The 13,327-nt window shown below is 37.5% G+C and overlaps 1 protein-coding gene and 2 non-coding genes across 3 annotated transcripts in view; 1 reads left to right on the top strand and 2 right to left on the bottom strand.

Moving 5' to 3' along the window:
* Positions 1-855: 855 nt before the first annotated feature.
* Trnas-cga lies at positions 856-930 on the bottom strand. The gene has a single exon. It is a non-coding gene; the product is annotated as a tRNA-Ser (tRNA).
* A 989-nt stretch (positions 931-1,919) lies between these two features.
* Trnaa-ugc lies at positions 1,920-1,991 on the bottom strand. The gene has a single exon. It is a non-coding gene; the product is annotated as a tRNA-Ala (tRNA).
* A 150-nt stretch (positions 1,992-2,141) lies between these two features.
* The window catches only part of LOC124619797 (pancreatic lipase-related protein 2-like), a 200,383-nt gene continuing 189,197 nt past the window's right edge, over positions 2,142-13,327 (top strand). The window contains exon 1 of the mRNA XM_047146388.1: positions 2,142-2,241. The gene's annotated coding sequence lies outside the window, so the exon portion shown is untranslated. The remainder of the gene's footprint in view (positions 2,242-13,327) is intronic.

Here is a 13,327-nt window from a genome sequence, read left to right as displayed (position 1 = left end):
TTTCTTTCCTTGAAATAAGCATATGGCCGTCAGCGAATGTAGCAATAGTCGTAGTAATAGCAATAGAAGAAGTAGTTCCCATCATCCGTGGATCACATTTACATGCATACTACACATTTAGCGGTATTACAGATTACGAGAAGACGTAATTCATATATACAGGCATTTACATACTTACACGCCTAGTTTGACAACTATAGGACAATTGTCAGTTGGCAGTGTACATGTGACGTAGGTATGTTTTTATTATTATTATTACTAAATATAAAATATTACTAAATATAAAATATTAACTGCCGGAGCACTCATAACGAAGTCCCAAGTTTGGGGTCTCTTGTAGGAAGCTGCTGCCATCGTAGAAGTCTAGGAACTCAGCCGAACCCGAAGCAGAGGGCAAGGTAACCCGAAGTAGAGGGCAAGGTGACTTCCGACAGCATGTGGAATTCGTGTCGGAAACATAGACTGGACTCTCCAGCAGGAGGCGTGTTCAAAGCGGCAAGCAGAACCGTGAAGATCTAGCGAGGTCCAAGACCAATCTGATGCCAAACTAACGCGGACAAGAGTAGCCGGGATCAGTGGACTTAAGATTAATAACCCGACGTTTCTATGGAGCACCAATTTCAGACACAAAAGTAGTAGAGTCATCCAAAGATAACATGGAAATATCCTGAGCATATGGTAGTAGTTGGCGGTGACTTTAACGAGCCCATTGTCGACAGGGAAAATTATGCATACGTTATCGGCGGTATGGACCGAGAGTGTTGTGAAGTAATACTAAAAACGTTTCCAGAATGAGATTTTCACTCTGCAGCGGAGTGTGCGCTGATATGAAACTTCCTGGCAGATTAAAACTGTATGCCGGACCGAGATTCGAACTCGGGACCTTTGCCTTTCGCGGGCAAGTGCTCTACCAACTGAGCTACCCAAGCACGACTCACGCCCCGTCCTCACAGCTTTACTTCTGCCAGTACCTCGTGTCCTACCTTCCAAACTTCACAGAAGCTAGATGGTAGGAGACGATATACTGGCAGAAGTACAGCTGTGAGGACGGGGTGTCAGTCGTGCTTCGGTAGCTCAGTTGGTAGAGTACTTGCCCGCGAAAGGCAAAGGTCCCGAGTTCGAATCTCGGTCCGGCACACAGTTTTAATCTGCCAGGAAGTTTCTTACAAAAAACGTTGTCTGACAGCTGCCTCCGACAACTTACCAGACAACTCTCACGCGAACCGCATATTCTACACTTCCTAGTAAGAAACAGGCCTGATCCTCGCGAGAATGTCACCATTGTTAAAGATATAGTCACCGAAGACTGAAACAAGATCAAGGAAGCTAGGACTTGTACTTGATTAGTCAGACTGAGAGTCATCAGTTTATTTAAAGAGCGAATTGATAACATTCAGTTGAGATCCGGCAAGCGCAAAACAATTGTGGTTAAATATGAAAGACGCCATGGAAGTAGATCTTTTCTTACCTCATATTTGTCGAGAGTCACTTTCACATCGAATATTCCCGTTTGAATGGAAAAAGAGCGTCGAATGGCGTCATAAATATTCGTATTTACAATAGAACAGAGCACGCAGTTGGCTAGTAGGGCCTAACATTCCAACAGTCGTGCTTCTGTCCCCTTAAACGGAGTCCCAAGTATTTCTCAGCGCTCGCTAAAAATGCACGCAAGAAGTCGGTGTAAGTGATTAATATTTTTTGTGTCGTCGTGATTGCCTTGCGTCTTTAAGCGCTTCGCATGTGTACCAACGTATGCAATGTCAATTGATAGTGGTTATAAAAGAAGAATTTAACTGCAATTTCGATTCACGATTAACAACAAGGCAATTGCAACTGCCCCACTCATTTTTGTCAACAAATATCTGTTAATCTCAAACAATATTAGTACCTTGCAATCTAGAAATTTGACAGTAAAATTTTTGAGATGCCGGGGATCGAACCCGGGGCCTTTCACATGCAAAGCGAACGCTCTACCACTGAGCTACATCCCCGATGAGTACACTGCGGCGTTACTTTCAATGTCCTTCGACCAAAGCTAGTGTTACAGATGTTTATTGCGAACACGGTTTAGGATAGTGGAAATATCAGAAATATAGCTAAAATACAGGGAATCTAATATTTTAGGCTTTCAATGTAATGTTAAAACGACGATACCCCGAAGATACAACGAAGCATCGATCAAAATGTACAGTCAGCGCAGCAACAAACATTCATTTGAAGTAATTCTTGAGCTCGTGACAGGTCAGTAACAGATTTTTTAAATAAATGTTTACTACCAAAACTACTAATACAAAGCAGATATCAGGCGAAGCTGTACGAAATGCATTCCTCATTGTCATCGATAGTGTATGGAGAAATATGCGCACTTTGATCAACATCAACGATGATTCATTTTGCCGATGGGAAATTGTACTGCAGATTTCAGTTAACCCTTCTGTTACCAAGGTAATTTTACGCCTTCATGTTATCAGGAGGGTAATATAGTCAATTCAACACTGTATAATTTTATGTTCCTCTAGGTCAGGCAGTCACAAGATACTTCAGAATCTCAGTTATTGATATAAACTGGTGGTTTATTAAAGATTTGAAGCAATCATTGGTAGTTTATCGTCCAAACATACATAATTTAGGATCCTAGGTGTTTGGTGAATTTGCCGACACAACAGAAAATCAAAATTTTAAAAAATATCACACAAATTTAGTCTGTTTAGATGACTTCTCATAATATTCAGAACATTTTGCCACAATTCTATGGTTTTGACACATTGGTTCTATGCATATGAATCTACTTTTCCATTCTATATTTCACAGGCACAACGCTCACATTTTTCCTGTCGGTAATTCTGAAGTCTTTTCTTCGGTAATTTCAGCAGAATAAGTCATCTTTACTTCAATTCCAATAGCGTCAATAGCTCCTACATTTTCTGTGTATAGTCCAGTTGGATTTCTCGCTCGTTATACCACGTGTGGTTTCAGCAACTTTAGGACAAGTTCCAGAAAGAAATGATTTTTCTTTCTTGACGTATCTTTCTGCCAATCTGGATACTTTTGTGACCACAGAATATATGCACTGAGAGCTGCGTGGTCGACATCATTTCCAGAATATTTGGTACGACTAACGATTTGTTGTACGTTCCCAGCTTTATTGTCTATTCATCATATCACCTACATCGACTCTCCTGTAGTCTCATTATTGTGAGATTGTGGTACGCGTCTGTTTTTCCTTTTGCATCCAACGTTCCCAGGTAAACCGCCGGATCCAATCGTCGAAAGTCCACAAGAAGGCGAATAACCGTTTTGCCATCATTTTCATCCCTTGGTGATGGCGGAACGTTTATTCACCGTAATACTGTGGTCTTTCGACGATATGTGCATGTGATCTGAGGTTTTCTCGGCTTGTATGCAGCTTCCAAGATTCTCGGGTGTACTGGCAGTTCAGCCAATACACCGAAGACTCTTGGAACCTGCATACATGCCGAGAAAGCCCCAGATCACATACACTTCTTTTTCTTTGGGAAAATGAGACCGTGGTCATCTTTTTTTGTGAATCCAAACAATGAAAATTTTTCCTCTTTCGTCGTACTAGACAAAAACTCTTGAGGCATTTCTGTTGTTTGCTCTAAGAGCTCCAGCTAAGGTTAAGTTGTGATGCAACAATTATTCAGCTAGCTGTATGGAAGTAAGAAAGTTACCTAAAGTGATCCCCCTTCCAGACTTAAAACATTGTCCAACCATATCCAACACAACACATCGCCCTTGATTTACTTCTCTCTGACTGTCCTTCATGCCTATATAGCCGGCCGCGGTGGTCTAGCGGTTCTAGACGCTCAGTCCGGAGCCGCGCGACTGCTACGGTCGCAGGTTCGAATCCTGCCTCGGGCATGGATGTGTGTGATGTCCTTAGGTTAGTTAGGTTTAAGTAGTTCTAAGTTCTAGGGGACTGATGACCATAGATGTTAAGTCCCATAGTGCTCAGAGCCATTTGAACCATGCCTATATATACTGGTAGATTACATATATATACAGTTTTAGCATCTGTGTACAGCCATATTTTAGTCCATACTTAGCTGGTTTTGATATCATACTTAGCCAAAATGGGCAGTTGGCATGGAAAGTTGCCAGTCTTTCATCAGCATTTAGTCATTCGTTAGGGCTGTAATTTTTCATACCTGAATTCACTAAGATAACAAAAGTGTCCCTTATTGCCTGATTATTGTAGTTTGTATCTGCAATTCTGATGCTGCAAATTTTTATGTCGTTCTATCTCAAAAAGCTGACGATTGTTGAAATCCGGTATGACATAACAGCCATGAAAAATGGATTTTGCAGGGTGGATGGCTCGTCCACATCTTGGTAACACTTGTGATATTTCTATTAGTTTCTCCTGGAGCCCACAATGTTGAGTTAAATGCCAACAACTCTTGATTTGTCATGTTGTGTCATTCTTTAGGTTATTCTGAGTGAGATTCACTGTATATAATAAATACTTCTTGATATTCTTCATTAGTAAGCCCTCATATAATATTTAACATTTTCTAGGAAGAAAGAGGGAAAACGTATTTACAATTGAATCGACAGTTTTACTGCCTTTTATAAACCAGGCTTTTATCGCAAAATACTATGAACTGCCCTTCTTCATTGACGGAAGGGTGTAGAAATCCATGCAAGACCACCTCTAGATTTGAACATACCTGAAAGATTTGGATCTTCACCCTCAGGGAGATCTTCTGATAAATTTTCTGACCCAGGTGGCTCTGTCATTTGATGCATTTCAATCATTTCTGTGACATCAGCAACTTGATAAATTGTACATATAAAGATTTTGGTCACAGAGATCGTCTGGACTATCAGTATTTACAATCCTTTCACCCTCCTGCACACTGTAACTCTTGACGATGTATACACTCAGAAGCAGAAGCTAACAATGCCACAGATGAAAATAACAACAAAGACCCATTATAATTCATTGTTGTCATTGATTTCTTACCTCATCAGAGAAAAATGAAGTACAGCATAACAACCATATTGACGACAGTACAACTTTGATTGCTTCTCCTTGAAATAACAAGGCTACAAATGAAATTATATTACCTACAAATTTTGTAGCAAACACTACCAAGAGGGTAACAAGAACTCTCCACACGACTCATGGAAAACAATTCTAAAATGTAAAACATAAGTATATTGGGATATATTGTCTGAATAACTCTAATCGATAGATAATAAACAAATACACAGACTATTAAACTGCAACCACAAACGAAAGTTTAAACGTACAAAAACATTATAACTGGGATAATTTCATTACCATCATTGGCAGCACAAGGGTTAATGTATAACTATTTATTTTTCATGAAAATGGTTCTTTTTGTCAACTTCTTGAGCTAACGTAGCTGAAACGTACCAACATCGAAGAACTTGGAACATTTTCTGACTTAGATGTACTTTGATGTGAATAAGATGCATGAAGCCTACTAGTGTATCAGTATCCACAAGTAATTAGAAAACTTTATGTCTTCCCACTAAACTATCCAGACAAAATTCAAAAAATATTAAGAAACTTACTGTCTGATAATGTTCTTTCTAAACATAAACCAGTAAGAAAATAAATAAAGTCTGTAATAGTCAACTAGTCCCGAGGAGGAACCTGTTCCCCTACCGGGCGCGTCCCCAGGTGGCGGATAGGGGAAAGCTCTACAGATATGTAGGGTAGGTGGGAAATAAAATACCACCCGTGGACCAACACAGGACCAGAAATCCAAAGGCGACTGTCTCACATTGGGCGGTCTTTGGTCAGCGTCTGTTCCCCAGGTTAGGGGCGGCTGGGAAAAACCTCCAGGGCTAACAACCGTGGTTGTAAATTTGTGGCTCGAAGAGTCACCCCTTACATACTACTATCAATCATGGAAGAGTGTAATGTGAAACAAATTACCCCAGGTGGACAATCCACCGCACCAAGGTGCGCAAGCAGACTATCGGATTCTGGGGAGTCTGCAGCATTGCACAGAGATGAATCGGGACATGATAAGACATCAAGCAAATTGAAATGTAAAAAAACAAGTTACATAGCTACTTTCAATGTAAACTCTCTTTTAAAAACAGGAAAATTAAAACATCTTACAGATACCCTCAAACATCATAGAATACTCATAACATCACTACAAGAAACTCGATACATAGATGAAAACAATTTTGATTCCGGAGGTTTCAGAATATACAAAGGAAAGGTAGGCAAAAGAATAATGAAAAACACATCCCACCTCGGAACGGGCTTTATAATAGATAAAAGTATTTTAGACTCCATTATCAGCTTTCAGTCACAATCGGAAAGACTCTCCACACTCACTTTTAAATCTGCTAATAGAGTATACACAATTGTGAATGCACATGCCCCCATAAATGAAGACAATAGGAAAAATAAGGAAAAGGTGGAACGTTTTTGGGAACAACTAGATGACGTGGTGCAAAAGATCCCAGACAAACACAACATCATACTTACGGGGGACTTCAATGCTCAAGTAGGAAAAGAGAAGAAATACAAAAATATTGTTGGAAACTACCCAGCGCACAATAGAACTAACCAAAATGGAGTCAGATTAGTAGAACTCTGCCAAGCGCATGGCTTGATCCTGAAATCCACAGCCTTTAAGAGACTACCCAGAAAACAGAAGACATGGACCTCACCAAACCCACACTTGGGTGAATTTCAACTTGATCATGTGGCGATAAAATGGAAACAGCATACAGAAATACAAAATGTCAAAGTACTCAGAGGAGCAAACTTGGATTCTGATCACTATCTTTCTAAAATAAAACTCAAAATTATCCCCAAAAGGAAAGATAGAAACAGTAAACCCAAAAGCAGAAGATACGATCCAGAAAAGATAATGAATTCGAAGGAGTTTCCCCTCGCGACTCAAGATATAAGGAACCAAAATTGGGATCAAATGAAGGAAAGCCTACTAACCAAAGCTGAACAAATAGCACCTATAACCAAAATCAAAAAACACGCATGGTGGACAGAGGAATGTGACAAACTTATTGAGCAAAGAAAGAAAGCATGGCAACAGATGCAATCTCAGAAAAATGAATATAATAGGCAAAATTTCCTGAGTGTAAGAAAACTAGTGAGTAAAAACCTCAAAAGAATTAAAAAAGCACAAGAAGATCAACTCCTTTTGCAGATCAACGAAGACTTCAACAAAAACAAGACTAGGAGCTTTTACAGAACTTTTAAACAAAAAATAACCAAGTACAGCCCACCGACACTCCAATTACAAGATAAAAATGGTAATATTGCACACAACAAAAGGGATAATTGCAAAATTTTGAGGGAATATTTCAGAAACCTTCTCAACTGTAAAGAACCAACTGAAAAAATGGATTTCAGCAACTCAACTTCAACAAGTCCTAACTCAGAACCACCCACCGTCGAGGAACTACAATCAATCATTTTGAATCTCAAAAACTATAAGGCTTCGGGAGAGAACCAAATTACAGCTGAACTGTGGAAAAATGTCAATAGAAATGCCATAGAATCTGTCCAAAACATATTTGAAGAAATATGGAAAACAGAAAGAATTCCGGATGAATGGAAGATGGCCCTCATTCACCCAATTCATAAGAGGGGATCCAGAACAGACCCCAACAATTACAGAGGGATTTCGCTCCTTGACGTAACATACAAAATACTGTCTAAAGTCCTTTTGAACAGAGCAGAACCCCAGCTAGATTGTCAACTTGGAGAATACCAGGCAGGCTTCAGGAAGGGAAGATCCTGCCCAGAACAAATTCTAAACCTCAAAAATCTTATGGCCTACCAAAAATCGAGAGCAAAAGCGTATGTCATCACATTCATTGACTTTCAAAAGGCGTACGACTCCATAGACAGGGAATCTCTAATCTCCATATTAAAAGAATTGAACCTAGACAATAAAACTGCAAACCTAATTAGAGAAACCATCACCAACACATACTCCAAAATTAAATTTATGGGAGAACTCTCAGACCTATTTGAGATAAAAACTGGAGTACGACAAGGTGATGGACTCTCTCCATTGTTATTTAACTGTGCCCTAGAAAAAATAGTAAGAGAATGGAACAAGAAAATCAATAGTGGAATCCGACTAGGAACAAAAAACAAAGGCATCAAGGTTAATTGCCTAGCATTTGCAGATGATATGGCCCTACTAGCTGAAACATGGGAAGAAGCCAAAGAACAGATCCTCGAATTACAGAAACAAGCAGAGAAAATAGGCCTTAAAATTTCTTTTGAAAAAACCAAAATAATCACAAATATAAAAAAGCCAATGAAATATCTTAAAGTAAGAGACCAAAAGATCGAAATTGTTAAAGAATTCAAATATCTTGGTGAATGGATTAGCTGGAACGCCCTTGAGAAAAAAGCAATAGAATTAAGAAGAAACAAAGTTGAACTAGCCTTTCAGCTTACTAAAAATACTTATAATAAAAAGTCCCTCTCATGGAATTCAAAAATAAAACATTACAACACTGTCATTAAACCAGAAGCACTATATGCAGCTGAGACATTATCTATCACTAACCATGGCCCAATTGAAAGGCTAGAGATCAAAGAAAGAAAAATATTGAGAAAAATTTTAGGCCCCAAATTTCATAACGACAAACTAATTCATACCAAAAATGAAACACTCTACAAAACCACAGAAAAACTTTCGGATACAATGAGGAAAAGAAGAATTGAGTTTTATGGGCACATTCTCAGAATGAACCCAAATAGACTTACAAAAAGAATGTTTGACTACTTCAGGAATAAAAAATCCAATCCAAATTGGTTTATCCAAACAGAGAAAGACTTAAGAGAACTACACATCACAGAAAAAATGCTCACAGACAGGACCGCAAAAATGATAAGCAAAGACAGAAAAGAGGGATTCCAGCTCCAAAATAGAAAGAAAAGAACGATTGTCATCTCTGATGAGGAAAGAAAAGCAAGATCAGAAAGAATGAAGCAGTACTGGGCGAAAAGAAAGGCACAGAACACACAGAAGTGATAGATTCAACGTACCCCAAAGTTGGGTGAAACGAAGAAGAAGAAGAAGTCAACTAGTCTTTATAAATCATATTATTCATGTTTATAATGAGATACATATTACAGATCCCCTATATGAAAATAAGTCATTAAAAATGTATTTATGTGAAATTACTTGGTATTATGGAGCACTGATAAGTTAAATATGCTGAGCCTAAATAGGCTAAGCCTACTGTGTGTACTGTACTTAGGTCTAATGACAAATCAGTAATCTGAATCAGTATACACCTGTAATTACGTGTTAAATAACATTCACACTATAAAAACAAAATGCAGCACTATAAAGAAGGGTACAGGCTGCCTAAGAAATTACCTAATAACACCAAGATGAAATATATACAGGTGTCCATTAACTATTACAATGTGCAGTCATGACAAGACTCAAAACTTTGCAACACAAAAACCTAAACCTAACTTGTAACAGTACTGATACTATAAGTATGAATTACCAGTGAGAAATTTTATGTACAGAAATTGTATGAATGTTTTGACAAATGCGAACTACCTTAATTTGTTATTGTCACATTTTTTATTGTGAATTTCATCCTCTTCTCACACAAATGGTGTCATTACCGGTTTCGACTTATATTCAAGTTGTCATCAGATGAACTGTTTAAACAGAAAGAAAAAAGGGAGAGTAAAGTACTTTTTACTTATGAATCAAGAAAACGATTTTAGGCTGAAATACATTCAGTTTTTCAGGAGCCTTCATGTACGAAATAACTCTGCTATCAGACATATCAGTGTCTACACCCCAGGTCTATCAAAAGGTATGTTACAAGGCGAGTGGATAATAGATAGATACCATGTGAGCACATCTTAGTAATAAACTTATGTTTGAGAACTTTTCATTTGCATGCTAGCATGTCTTGAATGTGGAGGAGGATGCAGGCTATTGTTGCCTAGTTTTTGTGATCCAAACTGTCTATGTCATATGCCACATTTCAGAAATTCTATCTCGCAGATGAAGCATTTTCGAACATAAATTTATCAGCACAATATGTTCACATGGTACTCATCTACCAACCACCACTCCTTGTAACATACCTTCTGATACAGCCTGTGTGATATTAGACTACTTTTATGTCATGAGGAAAAGATGAAAAAATAGCCAAATCAATTGCAATAGTACAAGGACTGTTGCTAACTCCTTGACCTAGGTTTTGACGTCGTTAAAAGCGTCTTCTTCTGAAGAATCAAGGATTGATACCTAAAATGGTTAACATTACATAGATGTTAAAATATAGGTAAAAGGCAAAAGTGAAAACTAATCACTGACTTACAAAGAATTTTACACTTACTAGTTACATGACATGTGGGGCTACACTAAATATGTAGCCATAAGGCACAAATTAAGATTAAAGCACCTCCATAATGATAAAAGCACAAAATATCATGCTGACTGTTACTAGAAAGTGCTTCTGAAATGCAGCTAGTGAACTGAGGTCGCGCCTGTGTCTTGAGTTGAGCAAAATTTAGGGTGTGAAAGGACAGTATATGTATGCACAGAATAAGTGTGCTAAGTGCAGGAGAGAACAGCATTGAAATGGAAAACGACTAAATTATTAAACATTGTATAGAAAAGAAGGACTTAATACCTGTGTGGTAGTATAAAAGATAAACATATGGCGTTTTATTTGGCTGTCGCCCAAAAAATTTTAATAGGAACTAATAACTCAAATTAAACGTAAAATAACTTGAAGTACATCGTTTGTAAGTGAAAAAGGGGGGAGAGAAACTGGGGTAAATGAAATGATGGCAATAGATTGACGATAAGAGGGGGAGGTAAAATGGAGTTCCTGCTTTTTTATCTTACATCATTTCACTTATTCCCCTTCACCATCTCCCCCTTGTTTTCACTTACAGGTGATGTACTTCAGGTTATTTTATATTTGGTTCAACTCATTAGATTCTACAAAAAATTTTTGGCGATACCCATACTACAATATGGGTGCTAAGTCCCTCTTTTCTCATACAATATTTTAATAACATACTCATTTCTAACTATTTCAGTACTGTTCTATCCCACACTTTTGCACACTCATTCTGAACATACATCTACTTACCTCTTGCATCCTGAATTTTCCTCAACTCAAGAGACACTGATGCAACATCAGTTCACTAGCTGCATTAGTGAAGCAACTTTCTAATGACAGTCAGTAAGATATTTTGTGGTTTTATTATTATGGATGTGATTTGTTCTTCATTTATGCCTCATGGCTGCATATTTAATGTGCCACCACACATTATGAACATTTAGTGTGAAAATTCTTTGTAAGCCAGCGATTTGTTTTTACTTTTGCCTAAACCTATATTTTACATGTATGTTCTGTTAACCATTTTAGGCATTAGTCATCGAACTTTCTGAAAAGACTTTCTAAAGATGTTAAATCCTGGATTAAGAGATTTTCAGTAAACCTTGTACGGTATTTTATTCACAATGGATGCAGCTTAAGTCCATGACTATTTCTTTATAGAGTGTAAAATAATAACCGCTGCAAGTCACAATAGAAGGTGATTTTATTTAACACAGGCTTATGCCCATCTTCAGATGGTTTACATTCATGTACATGTTTCCATACTCAATGTTGGAGGTCACAGTTTAAATGAAAAACAAATAGCTGATGATGACTAAATAGACACAAGTGAAACATTTTGATATGGCTAAGCGACATGTGTTGTAAACTATAATAGTAATTACATACAGGGGGTATATCCATATTGTTTCCAAGTTGCATTTATCACGTTTTTTACAAAAATGTTTCATCTTGTACACGTTAACTGTACATTAGTCACCATGCTAATTATTTGTGCTGCCATATTATGTATCTTATAAAATAGTGGCACTTTAGATGTTAGTCCTTTCATATGCATGTACGCTCACGACATCCCACGAGTTTACATTTGAGAACAGAGGTTATGGTCAGAGAGCTTAGGTCCAAGAAGTACAGAGATGCTACACACAGAGACACAGATACTACAAATTTTGAAAATGAAATTGTTACATGATTGTGGAACCACACTACCATTTGTAATGTATAGAATGGTTGCTACCAAATTATATAAGATTAAACAGACATCGTCTTTCTTTCCCCAAAAATTGCTTGTTGTGAGGAGGTTTGAGTTACAATTTTCGATTTTTAAATATTTCTTTAAAAACGTGTAGAAGTGGCTTGTTTACAAGGTCTACTTGTTCACTGAGAATTAGTTGTGGTAATCTGAAGCTTGGGATGTAAATTTCGAGCTCTTCAAGAAGATTCATTATCTGCCCTTTGCTGACAGTATGTAGTATATGCATGTTGTCTTTAACAACTGTCGCTGATGGCCATCAGATGTATTGCAAATGTGGATTTATCAAAGCTATTTAGCCGGAAGCCATTATTTGTTTTTTATTTAAACAGTGATATGTGGCACTGAGTATGGAAACACGTGTGTGAATGCAAACTACCTGAAGATGGGTACAAGGCCAAAACTGGCCATGTATGAAATAAAATCACCTTCCATTGTGACTGGCAGCAGTTATTATTCTGCACCATAAACCTTGTACTATTGCAACTGATTTCGGTGTGTTTTTTCACCTTTTTCTCACGAAGACTGAGTTACAGTTGCTGTCTCCAGCCATGTTCGAGATTTTTAAACTATTTTTCTCTTCATATTCAGGGACTGGCGGAACTTTTCAGAAGCACATGCACTTACAAAACCCCACATGTTTACATTTGAGTACAGAGGTTATGATCAAACAGACATTACAAAATATTAAAAAAGGGAATTGTTACATGATTGTGGAACCACACTGTCATTTATAACACATAGAATGGTTACTAGCAAAGTATTCAAGTTTAAACAGACATCGTATTTTTTTTTTCGAAAACTGCTAGTTGTGAGATGGCTATGAGTTAAATTTTCGATTTTTAAATATTTTCAAACTAATATCGAATCCACGTTCGAAATAGAGGAAAATAATAGTAGAGTTTCATGTTTCTGTAGGCCGACCTGTTCATGGGCTATTAATCAGAAATCAGTGTATCTCCTTGTAAAATGCAGGTGGTCTGTAAGTGGGCGTATTTCCGATCTGTGATACACAGATTACATAGTCTGTCTCTAAATTAGTAAGCGTAAATCATGATCTAGATATATTAAAACAAGTAGCCTTGATTAACGGTTATAAGACAAAAGAAATTGTTAATGCATATAAGAAATTAATTAAGAAGTGGACGAGCAGTGTAGATGATAAACCTGAAACACGAGGAAAAAAAT

This window comes from Schistocerca americana, chromosome 6, assembly GCF_021461395.2.
Source record: "Schistocerca americana isolate TAMUIC-IGC-003095 chromosome 6, iqSchAmer2.1, whole genome shotgun sequence".
Classification (NCBI taxonomy): Eukaryota; Metazoa; Arthropoda; class Insecta; order Orthoptera; family Acrididae; genus Schistocerca; species Schistocerca americana.
This window is presented reverse-complemented; position numbering and strand designations above follow the sequence as displayed.